We start from the raw sequence: 20,727 nt of genomic DNA, 5'->3' as shown, positions 1-20,727 counted from the left end.
ATTAATTGGTCTTATAGTCTAAAAGTTTACTTTCACAGTATTTAGTTCATCTGTTTCTCTATATGAGTGAGATCATACAGTGTTTGTTTTTTTCATCTGATTTATTTCACTAGTGAAAAACAGTTCTGAACAGTACTGAACTGGATAAACTAAAATATAAAATCTCTCTTCATTAATCATAAGTTGCATATTTTGAAATGAAGTTTTAAATTTTCTACTATAGTCTTATTTTTGGGTGTTTTGTTGTCTACTTTCTGGAGAGTTTCTTCATGGATGGGGGAAGCACTAAACAGCTTACTGAAAGACTTACATGGGAACTTTTGTTACACTGTCTGGGGTGCTTTTACTATATGGAGATGAGGAAGTAGCAAGATGTGACTTTTTTGAGGTGGGACTCCACATTAAATACTGGTATTTTAATGGCTTTATTTGTTTCCTCTTTATTTGTTTCCATTCTGCCTGTTTTAGGGAGCAGCTTAGGAGAGGCTTTGAGTTTGGCATGTCTCTCAATATTTCAGCGTTTCTTATTCACTGTCTCTCATTGCTTCAACCTGACCCCTCTTCCCTCACTCTCCTTGTCCTGAGGTCCCCTATGTGAAGATACTTTGCAGCTCTGTTGAGCTGCAGAATTGTTCTTCTATTTCCTGCAGTCAGAGGAACCAGGCTTTTCCATCATGTTTTAGTACCTGTCCCCCACTGCCTACTGGGGCACCTGCTGGACCTTCCCAGGAGGTCTGTGAGATAAATAGGCCCTTTTCTTGTCAGATGCCTCTGTGATTCTTTGGAATGCAAGGATCCTTTACCAAATCCTTTACAACTGTTTTACCTATTCTTTTGTTTGGTTTCCATTAGTCAGATGAAATATTACTTTGACCCTGATGTCTAATTTATATTTTTACATTGAGAATATTTACATTAATTTTGAACTTTAACTAGGTAAGAATTTTTTCATTTTCCCCTCTTCCAATAATCAGCAGCTCTAGTATAACACACTATATATAATTACCCATTTTTTTTTCATCAATTAGTGATTCTAACTTTACTATAGTTACTATAGTACTTTACTAAGTGACTTTTATATGTTTAATAAGGTTTGAAAAGCTTCTTCTCAGTGTTTTTCATGTATTAAATGAAATTGAACTCAGCATACTTCTCTGGGTATGTTACCAATATGTAGATATGACTACTGTTTCCTTCTCAAAAATGATAATTAAATAGTTAATTGGAGTTTTATAAATGTGCTGAACAAATAGAAAATAGATGGAAGCTTTACATTTTATTATTCTGATTTTTCTTGTGTTGAGTAGAACTTCTTTGTCCTTTTCTTAGCTTATTATGATGACATGAATTTCCTTTTGATTTTAAGACTTTCTCCACTTATAAAAGCCATTCACTGTGACTTCTCTTTGCGAATGGCTCATTATATTTTTCAAGACCCTGTTGTTTTACCATCTTTGAAAACAAATAAATATGACATTTCTAAACATTTCACTAAAACAAATTAGATTTAGTCTAAAGAGTTCAGTGAACAGGATTTTGAATGAGATCCATAATGGGCTTTTTAATTAAATGAATATAGTCACTTCATAGAGACAGATCTCATTAGTAGTGTAGTAGTGAGATGACCATTTCATTCTAATTGTTCTGTGTGTTTATAGAAGGGGCCTCATTTTAGGGTTGGTTTGAATAGATTTATAGCTAATTATGTCTTGACACCTAGCACACATTTCAAAGGTAAATATTACTGCTTTCCCAAAGAAAAAGAGACTCAATAAAAACAAAATATTTTTTTCTAGTAAATTGTTGTGCTTTTATTTCTACTAGGCGAGAAGGAAATTAGATTTTATATATTAGCTTTTATTAATTACTTGGGTTTTTATTTGTTTTCCTTGTCTTCTTATGAACTGAATATTTATGTGTCCTGAAACCATATGCTGAATGCTTCAAACCCCTGTGTGACTGCCTTTGAAGATGCACCTGTAAGGAAATAAGGTTAAATGAGGTTCTCAGGTTGGGACTGTAATCAGAATTAGCTCCCTTAAGGGCAGACACCAGAGTTCACTTGCTCATGTGTCAGGCATGTAGGTGAGACATTGTGAGTTGGAGAAGGCTGTAAAGAGAGTCCTCACTAGAAGCCAATCATCCTTCACCCTAGTCTCAGTCTTATGGCCCCATAACTCTGAGAAAATAAATATCTGTTGTGTAAGCCACCCAATCAGTGGTATTTTCATGACAGACTGAGCAGATGAAAATACCTTTCTATGTGCAAATCTGAAATGCTAATATTATGAGCTGCTATGAGAGTATGTGTATATACGTTGGGTGAGATTCCATAGGAAAATGTTAAAGAAGCATGTGCTTAACATATTTCTACTGTTACAACTCTCTCTACTTGAATGTCTTTCTTTGCATAGAATCCATTAGGATAAGGTGCCAAGAAATAGTGGAACTTTGTACAAATGGCAAAAGAGATTCTAAGTATAACTTTCTAGGTATAATAATATATATTCAGGTGACTTCCTTCTATGAGAATGGATGAGGGATGAGTTCCTTGAAAGCGTGGGAAACTTAACAGACACTGCCTCAGCCAGATTATTAATGATAACATCAACAGTGACAAGTCATTTTAATCTTCTGTACTCTTGACATGATGTGATATTCCTGCCAAGAAAGAGCTCATAAACACAGTATAACCAAGAGAAAAATAATAGACGAAGCCAAATTGAAAGATAACCTACAAAATGCCTTACCAATAGTCCTTACAACTCTAAAGCCCCTAAAAAATACAAAATACCTGAGAAATCTCATCATCTCACAGAGTTTAAGATGCATGGAAAGGAAATGCTATGGTATTCTGGATGAGATCTTCTAATAGTAAAAAGGACAGTAGATAAAAACTAAAGAAATGTGAATAAGTATGGACTTTAATTAATAATAATGTACTGGTAATGGTTCATTAGGTGAGATAAATGTCCCAGACTATAGTGAAATGTTCACAATAGGGGAACCTGGTAAAGGAGTACATTGAATTTCTCATTACATTTTCACAACCTTTCAGTCATTTTGAAAATACTGAAATAAAATGTTTATTTTAAAACTGTATATGCAAGGGATATAAAAGTTGTATTTGTTTTTACCCCAACTCAACAAGACCCATAGACAAAAATACCACTCTCTCAAGTTCTGAAGCCCTGATGCGGTCAGAAACCCTGCAGAGATTCACATATCTCTCCATGCCAGACCCAGGATCCTTTCTAAACATCGGGATGTTCCTTAGGAGAGGCAATATAGAACAATTAAAAAGTAGTGGTTTAAGGTAATCCAGCTTTATTTCTTTGTCATGTTTCATTTCAGTTTGGGAAATTGGCTTGGTCAAAGATAACTAGGTTCTTATAATAGCACCAACTGCAACAAGATTTCCTGGTTTACCAGAACAAGGGGAGAGATCCTGGATAATTACATATAGACTTTTTGCTGCCTTAGTCTGGAAATGAGATGTGTTACTTCTCCTCACAGCCCTCTGAACATGTTATACCATGATGAGCTATAACAGGGTTAGAAAATGTAGGAAACAAATGGACAATTTGGTGACTAGTGAATTTAACACCCATTCTTAACCACTCCTTTTTCTTTACTATTTCTTTGTTTATGCCTATCCAGTCTTTTAAATTACTACTTTCAAATATTTGAAAGTATTTATGCTTTTTAAAAAGATTTATTTATTTATGCATACCAGAGCTGGTGTGTAGGCCCTAGTTGTTTATATGGGTACGGAGAGTGGGGTTGGGTTGTTGTGAGAGGATTCAACAGAGACTGTCAAGCAGAGCAGGCAGATTGACTGAATACACTGCTGACGGGAGCGTGAGGGTGAGGAGAGGTCTGCTTTGCCATGTGGGTCAGCTCCCTGGCCAAGGGATTGAACTGTGAACCCAAATAGAGATTTCAATTTTCTACCATCTCTGATAGACTAACCACAATTACCTAAGACTTTCTAATGAAATATGGATGAGTATAATACGTGTGAATGTAAGAGATGATTATTTTGAAATTATTGCCTAGTGATAGGGAAAAGTACAAATGACTGCATGGTTCATCCCCTGAAATCATTACTCTGAGATTGTCTTCAGTTCCGAAATCATAAATTAGTATAAGGTCCCCAATTGCATTTTGATCAGGCTTGGTAAGGCTTTATTTTCATAAGGAAATTGTCCTCATGCTTTCTAAATTGGATAATTAACATTCTAACACCCCACTCAGAAATGTAAATGCCCAATTGCCTATGAAAATTCTATGTTTTGACATGCATTTATTGCATCTGTGGTTATGAGTATAGTTGAATTAGCTTTTGCATCCTGGTGCAAACTCAGTTTATATTTACCTTTCTTAATAGCATCAAGAACTAAATGATGACAAATTAGAATTTCTTTCATAAGGCTGTGATATTTAATGGCTATTAGGAAACACATTTGGAAATTTAGTCAGAAACATTGATATCTAAATGCTGCTACTCATCTGTATAGTGTTGTGTTATGAATTACAATTATTAAAACTCACATTTGAAGGATACACTGAGGTACAGATAATACTGTATACTGAAAAAACAGCTATGCATTTAAATACACACACACACACACACACAATTTCTTGACAGTTCCAGTGTCTTTAATGACAGTTCAAGTAGAATGGGAAATGTAATTTGGCAGCCTGTACACTTGTGCTCTTTGTGTTTTCAGTCTCTTCAGCCTGTTCTATAAAATTTCAGATGAACATATTCTTTATCTCTATAACCTGTGCTGTGACCCATACCATTGTAAAGCTTAATATTGTCTAAATTCTAGAAATGCTACCTCTCTGTCAAAAATCTGACAGTATTTTTACAGTCTCTTCATACAGATTTTTTTCCCTGGTAGTAACCCTGTGACCTACTAGACTGATCTTTTTATTTAGATTCTAAACCTCTTGACGGTTTATTTTTTTCCTCTTCACCACTTTTCAAATAGACAAAAAACCCTTTCCTTTTCTTTCTGTGGCTCTCTTTCCATTTACAATAATTAACTGGTAAGTGATGACTCTATTTTGAACTACTATGGTTTTGGTATTGACCGTCTTTGTTTTTCAAACATGTAGATATTACACATAGAAGGAATAAAAGCCGCTGGTAGGTTAACATGTAATAAATTATCTTGTCTCACTCTTGCAAGTGGATGATTGAACCATGCTTACAATCTTTAACCACTTTTCCTCTACTGGGTCTTTATTTAAGACTTTCTTATTCCCCTTTCATATGGAACTGTCCTTCATATATGGCTTTTCTTCAGGTAGAATGCCCTCACTTCTTACTACTGAATCTGGTTTTATATTCACCCACATGTCCCCATACTGCCAAATATAGAAGTATCTCACTGTCACTTAACTACTCATTTTTCTTTCCCTTAAAGGAATAAATCTGTTTTGATACTTTGCCTTACTAACATGGCACATATTCCTTGAAACCTAAGTAGCTCTCAAAATATTGGTGTTAAATGAATTAAACTTTAAATAAGTGTGATGATGATAAGAAATAGTATTGAAAATTTTGTCAAGAACTCAGCATATAATGTTCATCATTTCAATGCACAAATTTTTTTTTAGGACAGTAATATCATTCTTATTTTACAGTGTTTGATAAATTAAATAATTTTTTCAGTGTCCCATATCCAGTTTATGAATGAGCCTGGATTCGAGCTGACTTAATTCCTAAACCCATGTTCTTGACTTGGCATATTTTGTTACTAGTGGCAGTTTTGAGGACACTGATTTCTTTTTAAACTTTTGTTTGCTTTTAAACTTTCTAATTAGTGCCAGTATCTCCACACTAATTTCTGGTCTACAATGTACAGATTTTATTGTATTAATTTCTTTATATATTTTGATGTATTTTAGTATAAATCATGTTCCCTGCTCTGCCAAGCTGCTTTCTCCAAATCTCTGTTACATATCTTCACAGTTTTTGTAACTTCTGTCCAAAATCTTGTTCTTAAAAACACTATACATATTAGTCTTCTAGATAAAGATTATGAGAATTTGGTGTCATTTTGATAAATGACCCACTGAGATTTTTATCTGAATTGTGAAATTTACATGTTAAAAGTGAGGGTAATGGAGATAACACTACCCATTGCCTTGTGGTCAAGTGTTTGATAATTTTCCTGAATACTATACAACCATTTAATAGTAATGCCTAAAGTTTGCTAGTTTACTATCTCAATGTCCATGTTTATTTTATTTAAATATTTTTGGTATTTTTTTCTGCCTTTGCTAATTTATTATTTTTAAATAATTATAGTCATAGGAAGCTGCAAAGATATCCAGAGTGTTAATTTACTGGTTTCCCTCGCCTGGTGCATCTTACCACAGACAAATCAGGAATCTGATAGTACCCAAAATGTGAATATAGTTCTGTGTAATTTCATCATATATGTATATGTGATTTCATGAAAACGTCACTGCAGTCAGTATTCAATCAAGTCACAGAAGTTCTTCATCACTATAAAGATCCCCAATATGTTAACATCTCTGGTTATTTGCAAACCCTTTATTCTTCATTATTCTTAAACCTTACTAGCATTACCTTAGTTTTGCCTTATTACTAATTAAAGGAAATCCACTCAGTCTTTCACTATTACTTTAACTGTAGCTATTTTCTAGATTTCTTGAAATCAAATTTGAGAAGTTCTTCTGTTTCTAGTTTTCTGATACTTTTTTATTCTGAATAGGTTTTGAAATTTCTAAATGCTTTTGTATCAATTATTTAGATTATGTATTTTTTTTTCTCTCTTAGGCTTTTATGGGAGTGCTAAATTACTTGATTTTTAAATATTGATCCAGCTTGCTTTCACCACTAGCATAAACCTCAGTTAGACATGTTTTAAATCTTTTATTTCTTTCTGTTTTTCTTCTGCTGTACTTATGTTCCTGATTCCCTTGTCTGTATTTATTGAATACTGAAGGATATTGACTTTCAAATCTCACACTGTCTTCCTGCTCTCTTCCCTCTCTCTCAGCTTCCCATTCTTTCATCTTTCTCAGGTGCCTAACCTTTGTGTTAGGGTAACATTAACCTCAAGAAATGAGTTAGGAAATCTTCACTTCTTTTGTTTTGTTTTTGGAAAAGATGTTATCTAAAATTTTTAATTTTTCAAATGTTTGATCTGTTTTTCTAATGAAACTAGTTGAACCTAAAGACTCCTTTTAAAGGATTAAAAAAATAAGTATATTTAGTAATTATGGGGCTATTTATGTTACCTATTTCATTTTGGCTGAGTAATTTTAATTTCTGCTTTCAAGAGGTGATCTGTTTCTTCTATATTTTTAAACTTTTTGTATATATTTATATTACTCCCTTGTATATTCTTGATGTCTACAGTGTTATCACTTATTTCATTCATAATATAGAAGTTTTTTTTTCCATATTTCTAGTCTGTTATGGTAGAGGGTTGTCATTTTAGTAATCTTATTGAGAACCAGGTTATGTTCCATTCATTTTTTCGACAGTTTCTTTGTTTTTTCATTTCATTGATATCTACTTGATTTTTAACCATTCTTTCTAAGTACCTTGGTTTTATTTTTGCTCTTCTTCTACTCCCTTAATGTGGGAGCTTTAGATTGTTGCTTTGAAATTTTTCTTTGTTAATGTAAGAATGTATTGTCAAAAATTATGCTTTATTTGTATATATGTGTATATATAATGCAGCTAAAGTTGTAATATGTGTGTGTGCATGTGTGTGTAGATATAGTTTCACTTCATTCTGCTAAACCTATTATTTTTCTGTTTCCCTTAGGATTTCCTTTTTGACCTGTGTATTATTTAGAAGTCCATTATTTAGTTTCAAGTATTTGCACATTTTCTTGTTACAGATTTATTATTTATTTCCACACTTATGCCATCTGGTCAAAGAATATATTGTTGATGAGTTTAATTCTATTCAATATTTTAAAATTTCCTCACTGTGCAGGAAATTGTATGTTTTGCTATATGTTCTATGCATATAATGTATTATCAGCAGTTATTGCTTATTTTATTAATACCTATTATATCTCAGTAACTAATAATGAATAGTGTTATTCCATATTCTTGCTCTTTTTCTGCTCAGGTGTCTATAATCACTTGAGACATGTGTGTGAAAAGTTTAGCTTTTGTGATTTGGTCTATTTCTCCTTTCTATTTGTCTATTTTCCATCATATATTTTACAGCTCTTTTGTTTGTTGCATATACCTTTGGGATTACTATTTTATTGGTGGATTGACCTTTTTATAATAGTGTAATATCATATTCTATCCCTGGTAATTTTACTTGGTATGAAGTCCACTTTGATCTATTAATATGGTTACACCTTACTTCTTTTAGCTATTTATATAATTATGAATATTTTAAACCAAATTTTATATCATTATATTTTAAGTATCTTTTTTCCTGATGCATAGCACATAGTTGTATCATATTTTTAATCAATTATTCAGTGTATTTAGATCATTTGCATATAATTATTTATATGTAAAGATATGACTTATTTTTCTATTTTCTGTTCTTTATTTTTGTTTCTCTGAATCTCTTTCTTTCTCTGGGTAATTTGAATATTGTTTAGGATTTGATTTTAATTTTCTGTTGTATCTTTTAATTGTATCTCTATATAGAATTTTAAAATATATGCTCTCATCTACCATTTTTTACACATACTTATAACAGTTTACTTATTTAAAGTCTGCTTTTTTACCAGTTTAAGTGGTATAGAAAACTTTTCTCCTTCTATATTTCTCTACCTTCCCTTCATTTCAATATAATTAATTGTATTGTATACATTCATTGAGATCTAAAATAGAAAATATTACAGTTTTTGCTTCTATAATTAGACATAATTTAGACAATTCAATAAGGAAAAGGAAGTCTTATATTTACCCATAGTTCAGCTTTCTGTTTTTTTTCCCTATGCTGTTTTAAAATTTGTTGTTTTGTTATTTCCTGTTTTAATAATTTCTTATACCATTCTCTTGCAATAAGCTGCTGGATAATAATTCTCATTTATTTTGTTTCTCTTTTATTTTTTATAAAAGAGAATCTTATTTTTCCTTTAGTCCTGAAAGATACTTTCGTTGGATAAAAATTCAGGAATGACACTTCTTACATTTTAGTGCTTTAAAATATGCCACCTCCTTTCAGTTTCTGTGATTTCTGATAAGAAACTTACTGTCCTTAAGAAAACTTTCCTCCTATTTATAAGGTATTATTTCTCTCTGTCAGCTATCAAAAGTTTTTTTCTTTAGGCTTTGGAAATTTATTAGTATATATATAATAGGAGTTTTTTTCCGGAACATGAATTTCATTGGGTATCTTTATTTGGAATTTGCTTGAATTTCAAAGTTAATAATTTTTGCCAATTGCTGAAATTTACATAATTTATTTCATGGAATACTGTGCTCAACTTTTGTCTTTTTCCCTACATTCTGAAATTCTGATAGTATTAAATAATATGGAATGGCCTCACAGATCACTAAGACCTTATTCTTATGTTATTTTTCTAAATAGTTTTCTTTTTGCTTAAGTTGATTTCCAGTATTCTTTTGTCATGTTTCTTTCTATTTCTTCACTGATATTTTATTTTAAAAAATGCATGAAATGTGTTCATAGCTACTGATAATTTTTTTTATGAAAAATTATTTAAAATTCCCTTCATATATATATTTTTTTAAAGATTTATTTATTTATTCATACAGAACTGGGGTACAGGCCAGAGATGTGGAGGGTGAGACGATTCACCAGAGACAGAGTGGGGAGCAGAACAGGCTGATTGACGAAGAACACTGCTGAGGGGAGCAGCGGGCGGGTCAGGCGAGGTCTGCCACGCCATGTGGTCACCTCCGGGGCAGGCAGGGATCGAACTCATGCGGAAGTGGCTTTAGCTTCTTAGTGTTGTGCTTTAACCCGCTGCGCCACCAGGGAGGGCCCCCTTCATATATTTTTAACATCTGTAATCATCTCTGCTGGCATCTATTGGTCATTTTTTTCTCATTCAAGTTGATATACTCCAAGTTCTTGTTATTTTATGGGTTTTTTATTTTTAGTTAAACCCTGGATATTTGGGAAACTATGGATGAGATTCCAGGTCTTATAAAATGTTTTAACTGGCCTTCTCTTACACTGCAGTGAAAGATAAGGTGGGAGGGTTGCTTATTTCCATCAGTGGAAGATCAGATTTCCTGCTAAATCTCCTTTTTAAATGGGGTGAAGGAGAGACTTCTAATAAACTTGGGTGGTTTAAAATCCTGAATCTCTGCTAGGCTCACTCAGACAACATCTCAGTCAAGAGTAAGGAGGATACCTTGTTACCCTGAGTGGTGTTTACATGTTGCTGACTTTTGTAGCACCAAGTTATTAATATATGAAGAAAAATGAAAACCTATAGATTGTATCATTGCCTGAATAGGGAAAGATCACAGAATCACCATTGAGGATGGTGATTCTACCCACTGTGAAGATAGAAGTTTTGGCTTACCTCTCAGAATCTTTGATTTACCTCCATGAAAGAAGGCTTGGGAAGTGTTTTAGAGCCATTATGTGTTAGAATTCTAGGTTCTAGCCTAGGCTCTTTAGGTGGGGGTAAGGGTAGGGCCACACTTTTTTTTGGAGTGTTTCTGTGGAGTGAAGTAGCTATTATCTGAAAGTCTCCCATCTTGCTAGATAGCCTCTTTTCTGGTTCTTTCTCTGGAGAGAATCATAGTTTTGTGTTCAGTGGTGTTTACATGTTGTTGACTTGCATGATCCCTGCTCAGTCTCCCTCCTTCTCACCAGAGTGACTCATTGTTACAAGAACCGTAGAGAATTACTTCTAGTCCCTCCTTGAGAAAACAGAGGTTTGTATTGCTTATTTTAAACTTTATTGCTAATGTCTTAATTCACTAATTTCTAGTCATCTGGAATATACCTCTCATAGGTTTTTATATTTTTAGATTACAATGCTTTTTGCACTTTTTATAATTATGATAATGTATTGTGGAGCTATTTTTATGTATTATAGATTGGATGATTACAATATATTTATCTGTGTATACATATACATATATATATATGTGTGTAGGGATATGTGTAAAACTATATATTTGTTTATTTCTCTGAAAACACTTAGATCATATTTTTTTTTTCCTTTACCTTTGATATTTAAGAATTCCTACAGAGATAAATACAAAGTTGATGTTCTGATATATTTATGCTTCTTGGTAATTTTTAAGCCAACTTGGCCCCCACACTAGTCCTGCAATTTGGACTAGTATATTCCAGGATACTTTTCTTGTGCCTTTCTTCCTTTTTTAACTTATATTCTCTTTTTTTCATTTTTAAGTTATTTTGTGAGATATTTCTTAACATTAACATTTAAGTTACTTAGATTTCTATAAAATCCACCATTCTTTATACTGCTTCCATTATAGTTTTTACATCAGTTATCATGTTTTCATCTGAGGTGAAACATTTGTTTCTCTGAACAGCTGGTGTGGCAATTCTTCTTACAGAAAAAAACTCTACTGGCAAAATATTTTGCTTGTGAATGAGGAGTTAAGAGAATGCTCAGGAAACAGTATGATTGCTGAATTCTAACATGTGAGAGGAGGAAGGGGAGAATCAGGGTGATTGTGAAAATCTCACACACTCATCATGTCCCCCTGGTGGGACTTAAGTACATTTTCAGCATATGGGTGTTTGTCTACACTATTTCATTTATTTATATTTGTTTGAAAAATGGAAGGGCTAAGTGTCATCATAGTATCGATATGTTAGGGCCAATAAATAATGTAAGACAGAGAAACAAGGACAGATTAGCTCCCTGCCATTAGCATAAATAATTGGACTTTAGCAGCCATGAAATTAATGGACAGACACAGAAGGAAGACAGAAGCAATTCAAGGCAATTTTATAAAAATTTAGAATCCAGAGATGGGACAACACAGACAGAATACGTGTGAAGACGTAAGGAGATGAGGACCATTTAAACTCATAAAGAAAAACCTCAGATGAGATAACTCTGTCAGCACCTTTATCTTCGATTTCTTAGATGTACCATTATGAGAGAAGAAATTTTTATTAAAACCAGTCTCCCACACCAAGCCCCATAAAAGTCAGGAAGGTTTCTGGCTAAGCTGCAGGTAACCTTTTTTGCCTGTTCTGAATTCTGTCACCTCCCTGTGATGGGCTGTCTACTTAGTTTCAGTTATTACATATCTTTTGCTACCCAGTGTATTTGTGCTTCTGTGAAATTTTAGAAGGTTCATCTTAGAGAATAAGTTTATTTGGTTTGAATATGTTACACCCAAAGGTCGCTTTTACAGTTTAGCGACCTTTAAATTTAGAATTAAAAGGGAGGTAAATGACCAGAGAAACAGCAGTACACATAGAATGGTTCTTCTGTCTCCATTTGAGTTGTGCCACTGAAAGTTAGGCCATTACTCCCAATCCCTCTGAGGTTCATTTGGCATTACTTGTTAAAGTAAGCAAGCAAGCAAACAAGCAAACAAGCAAACAAACAAACAGATCTCTTGTTGTCTTTCTTTGATAAGTCCAACAGCCTCAGATATAAGTACAGAGGGATATGTGCTAATGAGGGTCCCTACTTTGTATCATTTCCAAAGCCATTAATACAACAGCATTCATTCTCCCAGTGCTGTAGCCTCCCCCCCAACTCCAGAAATTCATAAGCAAGACTGCAGATCTACTGGACTCAGTTCCACAGATGAGAAGTCTTGAATTCGGTGGACGATTGGATTGTGGGCTTGTCGTCAGTCTTGCTCTTTTATATATGGCATGATGCCTAAAGCACTCAGTTTTTTTGAATACTGTTATTTGCCTGAAGATGTGTAGGCACACTGATGCTTATAAATTGTGTCTTCACATAATTATACCTCTGAGTTCCCCAATCTAGAGGCTGATAGAAAATTGAATCTGACAGGTACTTATACTCTAATCACCACATACCCAAGTATCATTACCCTTAAAGAAATAAACTGCCCTGGGACTTCATTTAGTGCCATGACAGTGAAGTACTGGCAACAAGATACTCTCTAGGTGAAACTGAGAGCCCCATGCTGCCGTTAAAGACATTAGTGAGAAGGTGATAGTGGTTGAATAAAATGGCAGCGGTTCTAAATATTTCTGAGCCAAATATTGTTCCCACTTGCCTCTGTTTTTTATCTACGAACTTTAAATTTTGTTATGTAATTACAAAATATTTTTGTAAGAATTAAATATAAATGAAGTTCTCAGAACAGCCAGGCATACATACATACATACATACATACACACATACATATGTATGTATGTATGTTAGAGCCAATAAATAATGTTTGTATATATATAAAATTCTTGCCTTCTACCATGTGTTTTTTTTTAATTTTTTTTTTAAGATTTATTTATTTGTGCATACAGAACTGGGGTACAGGCCAGAGGCTCAGGGGCGGCGCGAGGCTTCACCAGAGACAGAGTGGGGAGCAGAACAGGCCGATCTACGAAGTACACTGCTGAGGGGAGCAGCGGGCGGGTCAGGAGATGTCTGCCACGCCATGTGGTCACTTCCCCAGCAGGCGGGAATCGAACTCATGTGGAAGTGGCTTTAGCCTCTCAGTGCTGTACTTCAACCCACTGCGCCACCAGGGAGGGCCACCATGTGTTCTTAAGGACTCAAATTAGTCACCTTAATCCCAATTCTTCCATTTAGATGTTTCTTATTTTTCCATTTTTTTTCTGCTTCCCTGGAAATTCTATCAATCCTCTTTGCTTAATTTAAAAGTGCACAAAGAGAGAGGAAACATTTTATTTTTCTGATCATCCAGAATATATGTCAAGAAAACCTCAAAGCCCAACTACTTTCTGGAGATGAAGGGACAGGAGTAAATACACAAAGACATAATAAAATAAATTATCCTTCTGTACATAATCTATTCTATGGACATTTTAGTAGAAATGTTGGAGAAAAGAAGAATTTAAACCCATGTCTTAAGGTTTATCTTTCAGAAAAGCTTTCATTGTTGTGGGTTTTTTTTTTTTTTCTATTTTTGCTAACTATAAAACTTACGACTTTTTTTCAGAAATTCAATGAAATTATCTTTTAATTTGTATACATTAATATTAAAAATATATAGTAATGAGGAATTGAAAAGGTAAGCAAATTTATGTGGCTGTGACTTAAGTAGAATTATATCAAGTATACATATAAAACAAACACAAACTTCATGCATTAAACTTTTTTCATCTTGCATTTATGCATTACTATTACATGTATCTATAATTTGAAATTAGTTTTGATTTTCAATTAGTAGTACTTTTACAGTTACATAAAGGTTGATTTGCTAACTTGCTTGATGATGCTCAGTTTCAAATGGTACATAGCACTAATTTTTTTCTATGAAGTATGGTTTTGGCAATATAGAAATAAAACATTTTTATTCCAATTGTATAGAATTTTATAGTAATTATCCTTATTTGGTTGCAGTATTTTGTCTTTTTTTACTTTGCAACTATCTAAATAAATTTTGTATTAATATTTTAATTTGTAAATGAATATGTGTAAATATATACATATACATGTACATGTATATGTTATTTTGTATCCAAGTTTTATTTTGCAAATGAATCCATCCTTGATCTTTGTATATTTACAAAAGCTTTAAACAGAGATTATGTATGTATAAACTGCTTTTCCAGTATATATTTGCATAATAGATAATAGCAATTTTCAAAATTATATTTGAATGTCTATTGTTTTTGGTGTTCTAGGATAATTAAATTTGAAAGGAAAACATTTTGGTTTTTGCCCAAAATTTTCTTTCCAATTTATATTTTTTAAACATAGTTTTAGGTTCAAACAAAAATTATGATGAGATAGTGAGTTTTCATATACGTCCTATCCCTAGACCTCTCCTGTTATCAACATTCTATATACATTTGACACATTTCCATTGATGAATCCACATTTACACATCATTATTGTCCAAAATCCATTTTAACAGTAAGGTTAATTATTGATGTTTTATATATACACCAGTTAGGAAAATGTATAGTGACTTATATGTACTTTCATAGTATCATGCAGCATACATAGTATCTGTGTCCTAAATATTCTCTCTGCTCCTCCTATTCAACCTTGTCCCCCACCCTATTCCCTGCTCTTCTTTTTACTGTCTCCATAGTTTGTCTTTTACAGAATTCCATATAATTAGGATTGTCCTGTATGTAGCATATTCAGATTGTTTTTCTGAAATTGTTTTTAAGGAACACCCTATTATAGATGTGAACAATAACCAAGCTCCTCTTGCTTTTCATAGGGGCACATTAAGGAGGAAATGCTATCTCATTTCATCTATTCATGGTCTCCAGCCCCAAGTGAATTACCCCTGATGTTGGGAAATCTTTATTTCTCCACAACAGTCCCCCTCCCACCAGCTCCACTTTCACCACCCTTTTAAGTCTCCTGCCTCTGTCTTTATATTTATTGAAGTAATAGTACATATAACAAACATTATTTTTCAGGTGTGCATCATTAAATATCAATACCTGTACATATTATATTAAGTACATCATTGGAAGTTCTTTTATACTTCACCATGAATTTGACCCTTTTACTCTATTTTTTACCTACCTCTTCTCCTACCTTTCTATCTGGCAGTCACTATTTTGGTCATATAACTGTTTCATTTAGTTGTGTTCCTTTATGCATCACATATGAGTTAAACATACAGTGTTTGTCTTCTTCCATCTGACTTATTTCACTAAGCATGAAATCTTTAGTTCTATCCATGTTGTTGCAAGTGGCAGGATTTCATATTTTTATGGTTGTATAGTATTCTGTTGAGCACTTACAAGGAATCTTCTTAATATAGTCATCTGTTAAAGGGCACTTAGGTTGTTTCTAGCTCTTGACTATTGCAGATAATGCTGCAATAAATGTATATGCATTTCTTCAAAGTAGTGTTTTTGTATTCATCTGGTAAATGCCCAGAAGTAGTATAACTGGATGGTATGAAATTTCTATTTTCAATTTTTTTGAGGAATAGATATACTGCTTTCAATATGGCTGTCCCAACTTAAATTCCCACCAAGAGTGTGCAGTTTTCCAGTCTTTCCATATTCTTTTCAGCACTGCCTTTACTCATCTAATGAATAGTAATTCTCACATATGCAGTTGTATTTCTTTATGGTTTTGATTGGCCTTATCCTAACAGTAAGGATGATCAATATCTTTTTATGTGCCTGTTGGCTATTTCTATGGCTTCTTTAGAGAAGTGTCTGTTCAGATCCTCTGTCCAATTTTTAATCAGATTGGTTATGTTGTTACTGAGTTTCATGAGATCTGTACTTTTTGGATATGAACTTATCAGAAATATGATTTGCAAACTTACTTCCCCATTCAGTAGGATGTCTTTTCAATTTGATGAGTTTCTTTTACTGTGCAAAAGATTGTTATTTAGATCTATTTATTTTTGCTTTTATTTCATTTGCCAGAGCAGTTGAGTCCCCAAAGACATGTTTAAAGTTGCTGTCAAGGAATATTTCCTATATTTTGTCCTATGTATTTTATGATTTCAGGTCTTAATGCAATTCTTTAATCCATTTTGAATTAATATTAATGTATGGAGTTAGATCATGGTCTAGTTTTATATTTTACGTGTAGTTGTATGTTTTCTTAATACCATATATTGAAAAGATTTTCCTTGCTTCATTGTATGCTCTTGGCCCCTTTGTTGTAAATTAGTTGTCTATATGTTTTCTATCCAATTCCTTAACAATCACAAAATGTTGGCAAAGTAACAAGAACACCAGTAGATGTGGTGAGCAACTAATTATGATAAATCAGAGCCCACTTAGACTAATTAGGTGTTTTGTAACGTTCAGGCACAGTATCTTTAGAATAATAATGGATTGTATAAAACATTTCTGTTTGAATGCTATATATATAGAACAAATAGGCCTATTATTTCTATAATACTTATCTTAAAGACATCATTGTTAGAAACTAGAAAACAGAGGGAATTTTTTTAGATCTTTCTATAAATAAAGTACAAGGAAATGTCTCAAAAGTCAAATACTGCAGTGATTCTCTATTCATTTGCTTCATCCACAAATTTTAACTTATAGAGGTTGTAGACACTCAGTTTTGTACCTTGCATACTTCCCTTCATATATCTTGTGAAATCATGATTATTATTTAATAATTATTATAATTATTTAATTAATTTAAATGAGCTATTTAATATATATTTTCTAGTTGTCACTATTACACTATTAAAAACAAAATGACAAAATTCTGAATTTTTTTTCAAAAATACATTATTTACACACCATTCAATATAATTAAAATAATTTCATCTTATAAGAAAGGAGTTTGGAAAATGTAAAAAACATTCCATGGATTTCAATGGTAAATGTGATTTCAAAATACACAAAATAGTACTTTATGAATATAAGAATACAATCACATTTTTCAAAGTTTTATATAAACTGGTATGCTTGCATCTGGAAATAGTCCCATCAGTTCATCTAAAGTTGTCATATTTTTAATTAAAAAAATAAAATAAATGAAAATAATAATGATGAAACTGCTATGTCCTTATATATGTAAAGAGCTTTTATACACATTATCACATTGGATCATTCTATCCTTACTGTGAATAGACACATATTTTCATCTTTACTTTCAATATCGGAAAATCAAAAAGAATAACATCTAAGAAATTGTATACAAAAATATGAAAATATTCTACAATTGCCGTTCAATTCAGAAGTCACTAGAATGATACAGAAATTAACACTTAAATGTGTTTAATTATACTGAGGAAATTAACATTAGTTTAATTTAAGTATTAATAATAACTGAAATAATTTTGGGTAGTCCAAGTACATAATGTTTTAAATTTATATATGGAATCACTTAACCTTTATAGTGTAAGTATAAAAAATAAGACCAGATCTGCACCTGTAACTTCTGAGTTCTCCCACCATGCTGGCAACACCATGGGGCCAATGAAGTGCCTTGTCTAATTCCCCATTTATGGGGAAGTAGAAATTAGAAAGTATATTTGGATGGAGATATCCTCTAATTGCAAAGCAATTAGATTTAGAATATAAGCTGTTGATCAGCCACTGAATCAAGTGAAAAAATGTGTCACTTCCAAATATTTATTTATATCTAGAATCACACACTCCTTTCAAACTCAGAGAAACTTTGTGTACTCATCACTAAAGTTGACTGGTTAAGCCAGGATTTGAAAAAAACCACAGAACATAAATAATTAAGCCAAGGATTTACAGAGCAGTTAGTGGCATTTAAGAGTAATGGAATTGGCTGATCATGTCATGGTTGATAAGTGTAGATTCTTGGCAATTAGAAAGCAACAAATTTTCTACAGTGAGATACCAGGGATTGAGAAAAATTTCAAATGCTCACAGCCCTGGTATTCACTCAGAAATGGAAATGGCTATTTCTAGTAATAAATGAGAAAACTGGTTCAATTTTTTTTTCATTCTCAGTCCCCAAGTTCTACTTACTGTATATAAATATAGAAAAAAAAAAAAACTCTATTTCCATGAGGTAAATTGCAAGCTAATTTGTTCTGAATAATAAATAGAATAAACTGATCTTAGTGAAATTAATTTGAAGGTATCACAAAGAAGTTTTTAAAATTAAATGTAATGTAATTAAGTTGTCTTTTGTTCCTCCTCATAGTACTATTCTGAACATATAATTTCTAAATATAAGAAAATACTTATTTTCTTCTTTAGGGAATTATTCTGTTTAACATTACCTTTCCATAATCCTTTAGCACTTTTTTTCTTGTGTTACTTAGTGGCAAATGCCATATAATAATTACTTATTTTGATATAACAAAAACACCCCCAAATTTAATGATTTGAAAAACCATAACCACCCCACTTTTAAGAGGGCCAGGAATACTTAAGAGTTTAATCAAAGTATTGTCACATGAAGAAACTAATGAAAAGATTCCCACTTCTAACATTACTCCTGTAGACTTCGGAAAGATTGGTTTTAGTTTTGGGCTCAGAGTCCTAATTCTTTGCTGAGCTCTAGCCAGAGGCATCCTTCAGTTCTTTGTCTGTAGACCTCCTCACTAAACAGTTAAAAACACTGAAAGCTGCTTCATCAAAATGATTAAGTAATGAATCTAGGTCTAGGGAGAGAAGGGAGTAGGGGAGGAGGGTGGAAGGGAGGAAGACAGAGAGATTTACAGTGTTTTGTGACTGATCTTAAAAATGTCATCCTGGGCCCTCCCTGGTGGCGCAGCGGGTTAAAACACAGCAGTAAGAAGCTAGCGCCACTTCAGCATGAGTTTGATACCCAGCCCCGGAGATGATCCACATGGCTTGACAGACCTCTCCTGACCCCTGCTCGCTGCTCCCCTCAGCAGTGTTCTTCATCAGTCCACTTATTCTGCTTCCCACACTTCTCTGGTGAATCCTCTCACCACCCCTGCACCTCTAGCCTGTACCCCAGTTCTGTATGAATAAATAAATCTTTAAAGAAAACAAATGTCATCCTATTTTTTTTTATTTGTCATATGCTATAAACTATGGATTTCTGAGTCCACCTGTCCCTTAAGAAGAGAGGATGGCATGAAACATGAAAATTTAAATGGAGGTCTCAGAAATGGTGTAATTTCAGAAACTATACCATCACCTTTCTTTTTAGTTATCTATCAATTTCTATATGCATTTGTTCCCACTCTATGGGTAAATTTATTTTAAAACATGAGTACTATTATATGACATCAAAAAGTGATATAACTACTTTGTTTCAAAAGATATGATATCAATTTAAAATTAAAACATTGTAATTGTAATAAAATATACACGATACAAATTTACCATTTTTAAGTGCACAGCTTAATGGTGTTCATTACATTGACATAGTTGTATGACAAATCTCCAAAACTCTTTTCAACTGGCAAAAAATTAAACAAAATTATAAAGCATTAAATTCTAAAACTCACTAAACAAACCTACTTCCCTTCCTCATAGAATCTGGGAGCCTCAATTCTACTTTCTGTCCTATGAATTTTACCACATTAGCTATCTCACACAGGTGGAAAAAAAAAAACAAAACAGCATATGTCTCTTTGCGATTTGATGATTTCATTTAGCATGCTTGCTTATTTTATTTATTCATATAAGAACTAGGGTACAGGCCAGATATGCAAGGGGTGAGAGGATTTACAAGAAACAGAGTGGGAAGCAGAACTACTGAAATACACTGCTAGGGGAAGCAGCAAGTGAGGCAGAAGTTTGTTGGCGTATATGGGGATCAGCTTCCTGGCCAGAGGATCAAACTCAGGATGTTGCAGTGGTAGCGCTGAGACTCAATTCCTAGACCACCAGGGAGGCTCCAATTTCATAAAGGTCAGTTAGGTCAAATTAGTTAACTCAAGAGGCTGAAGAACATTTTTTAGTAAGGTTGGTTTAGTTATTGAGTTCAGGTATACTCTAGCTGTTCAGATTTTCTATCTACTTAAATTACTGAGCATGAAGTATTGAAAACTGTAAGCAATTTGTGATTCTGAGGCAATTTATTGATTTTGAAAATCTACTTTCAGCCCCTTTCAGTCTTGGCTTCATGAATTCTGAAATCCTGTTAGTAGATGCAAGAAAATTAGCATTATTATATCTTTTGATTGGATTGACCTCTTTATTATATATT

Source organism: Condylura cristata, unplaced genomic scaffold (genome assembly GCF_000260355.1).
Source record: "Condylura cristata isolate star-nosed mole 26May11 unplaced genomic scaffold, ConCri1.0 scaffold00031, whole genome shotgun sequence".
In the NCBI taxonomy this organism is placed as follows: domain Eukaryota; kingdom Metazoa; phylum Chordata; class Mammalia; order Eulipotyphla; family Talpidae; genus Condylura; species Condylura cristata.
Note: the sequence above shows the minus strand (reverse complement) of the source record.